The sequence below is a fragment of the Somniosus microcephalus genome, chromosome 13 (genome assembly GCF_052327205.1).
Source record: "Somniosus microcephalus isolate GS21.2 chromosome 13, FLI_Smic_1.0, whole genome shotgun sequence".
NCBI classification, from domain to species: domain Eukaryota; kingdom Metazoa; phylum Chordata; class Chondrichthyes; order Squaliformes; family Somniosidae; genus Somniosus; species Somniosus microcephalus.
Genome location: NC_140999.1, coordinates 30,211,125 through 30,214,755, shown reverse-complemented (window position 1 = coordinate 30,214,755; position 3,631 = coordinate 30,211,125).

Below are 3,631 nucleotides of genomic sequence, written 5' to 3'. Positions count from 1 at the left end.
ATCAATATCAGATCGAATTCAAAGGTACAAAGCAACATGGTAATGCTGATGGGCTGTTGCACCTGCCACTACCTACAGCGGAAGAGGCACCGACAGTTGACCCTGTTGAGTTATTTCACTCGACCATCATCGAATGTTTACCAGTCACCAATGCAAGTATTGAGAGAGAAACCAGGAACGACCTGACACTGTCTCGGGTCTAAGAATTGACAGTGAAGGGATGGCCAGCTCATGGTGAACCACTGTTACCGGCATTCTCAGCCAGACGAGAACAGCTGTCCGTCTGTCAAGGAACATTGATGTATGGAACAAGGGTGATTATTCCTCCTAAATTAAGGGAGAGAGTTCTAAAGGAACTGCATGAAGGTCATCTGGGGGGAGTCAAGATGAAAAGCCTTGCTAGGGCTTATGTGTGGTGGCCAGGTATCGACCAACAAATAGAGGATCTGACTAAAAGCTGCTCAGGGTGCCAAAAAGTTCAAAATGCACCTCCAATTGCACCGCTGCATCCATGGGAATGGCCTTCAACCCCATGGCAACGTGTACATATTGACTTCGCAGGTCCATTCATGGACTCCATGTTTTTAATTGCGGTAGACGCACATTCTAAATGACCAGAAGTGATTAAGATGGCGACTACTACCTTGGAAAAGACGATCGCAGTTCTAAGAACGATATTCGCAAGAAATGGATTGCCAGAACAAATATGTTCAGACAACGGACCGCAGTTCGTGTCAGAAGAATTCCAGAAATTCATGAAGAAGAATGGGGTGAAACATTATACCTCTGCCCCATATCATCCGGCTACAAATGGGTTGGCCGAGAGATTTGTACAAACGTTCAAAAAGGCGATAAAGGCCATGAGCGAAGATCAGATTCCACTACAACACAAGGTGGACAATTTCCTAATGGCATATCGAAATGCCACTCATGCAGTGACAAATCAAAGCCCTGCCATGATGTTCTATAACAGGAGGTTGCGGTCCAGGTTGGACTTGTTAAAACCAAATGTGCGGAGGGAAGTCGAAAACAAACAGTTCCAGCATATAAATAACAAGACCACTCGGAGTTTCGAAATAGGACAACCAGAGTTAGCCCGGGACTATAAGAATGAGAAATGGCAATCTGGAACAATTCGTGCCAGACAGGACCCCTGATGTACACGGTAGATATTGGTGAAAACGTAATACGACGTCATGCTGACCAACTTGTAGAATCGAGAACAAGGGTCGAACCCATGACTACGACAGAGACACCAGTGGAAGAAGTTAGTGAACCTGAAGCATCTACCTCAGACGCCAATGTATCTGATGATGTCCAACCCATAAGAGATCAACTAGATGAGTCACCACAGCAACGAGAATCAGAGACCCCTGAAAGGCGTTATCCAACTCGGATCAGGAGGCCTCCTCAGAGACTGAATCTTTGAACAGTTTTGCATGAAGTTGTATATATGTTATCCATGTTATGTTTAAATTGGGATGTACACTGTTAAGCTAAAAAGGGAGGAATTATGGTGTATGTAACCTGTACCACCTTAAGAGACTACCTTAAGAGATGGACTACTTTCTCTTGGCTACTGTATATTGTAGTACCGGTGGTGACCACACCGGTATATAAACTCTGTGTAGTAATTTGCTAAGCAGTTCAGCCCTGACCTTCGATTAGTAAAGACCTGTTTAAGTTATTCTTGTTGTCTGTGTCCAGTGATTTAGAATAAGCATATCTGGGACACTCAGACTCAACATTTTTAATAACCGTGGATGCGCCCTCGAAATGGCCTGAGGTCATCAAAATGTCCTCCACCACCACGGAGAAAACTATTGCAGTCCTACGGACCATATTTGCCAGGAATGGCTTGCCAAAACAGATTTGCTCCGACAACGGACCACAGTTTGTGTCCGAAGAGTTCCGGAGGTTCTTGAAAAAGAATGGGGTAAGGCATTACACATCCGCCCCGTATCATCCAGCCACAAATGGATTGGCTGAGAGGTTCGTACAAACCTTTAAGAAGGCAATAAAGGCTATGTACAATGACAACATTCCGCTGCAGCACAAGGTGGACAATTTCCTGTTCGCCTACCGGAATGCGACATATGCAGTCACCAACCAGGCCCCAGCCATGATGTTCTTTAACCGAAGGTTAAGATCTCACCTGGATTTGCTCAGACCAAACGTACGAAGAGATGTTGAGAGTAAGCAATTCCAGCACATCCATGAGAAGCCAACAAGAAGCTTCAATGTAGGGCAACCAGTCTTGGCCCACAACTACTGAACAGAAAAATGGCAGCCAGGAACGATATGCACATGGCAGGGCCCACTAATGTACACAGTGGACATTGGGGAGAGCATCGTGAGACGCCATGCTGACCAGATCCTAGAGTCACAGGAACAAGTCAACCCCATGCCTCGCCCATACGTACTTGCTGATGAACCCGACGTACAGGTAGCATCTACCCCAGAAACAGTAGCATCGGAAGCTGATGAACCAACTGACGACAGGGGGCCAGAATCACCTCCGCACCAAGAGCAAGACACTCGGGAAAGATGCTATCCAGAAAGGATCAGGAAGCCTCCCCAAAAACTAACTTTATAAATAGACTATTTTCAGCTAATGTTGCATGTTAAAAGTGTTAATTGTAGTTAGTTTGATATTTAATTGTTAAATGAGTGTTATGATACTGTTAATCTAAAAGGGGAGGAATTGTAATGTATGTACCTTTAAGGGGGGAACTAATTTTTACAGCTCATGTATACTGTAGTACCAGCAGTGACCATACCTGTATATAACGTTGAGTAGTAATCTGTACAGATCAGTTGCAGTCTGAGCCATGTTGAGTAAACACCGTTTGTACCATTCTCCGCAGTCTGTGTCTGGTTATACACGGACGTAACAGGCCTCATTCAATTGCACGAGTTGTGTGGTCCTAATGCCACCCCTGGACACTATCCCTTCTCAGTGACTGATAGACTCATTTATACCACTAAAACTTCTCTGTGACAGAGGACAGCCATTTACCCCACTACTCCCTCTCTGTGACAGGGGGAGCACTCTTGACTGTTCACTTTTACATGCGATCACTCCTTTTAAGCAGCATCGTCTCTGCTGGGCTCCCAGTGTCGGTTCAGTATTGGCCAGGAGCTTGCCCACACTGTGTAAATGATGGTGACTCTGTGTAAATCAGGTGGAGTCAGCACACCAACATTTGGACAGGTATTACAAACATACAAAATTGATGGGCAGGAAAAGACCAGCTGGTCCATCAAGCTTGTCCCACACCATGATGGCTGGAACATCATGAATAGACACTCCCTCCCTCCCTCCCTACACCTCCCCCCCCCATCCCCCGCAAGTAATGACAGACTAACACCCCATCGGTATATCTAACCTACGGCTCTCAAGCAGCCATTTCAGTTTTCAACACAGTGCTTGGAAAACATTTTAGAACTGGGTCCAATTTTATAAAATACCGGCTGATCTTTCATGGTGTTGTATACAGGGAATCAAGACCTGTACAGTGTTGAAACGTTTTATCCCATTGTTCCTAAAGCATATCATTATATTACACCCTAAAAGAATGAGTAACAGAAGCTCCTACTATAATAACATGGATATTAAAAGCTAACAAAA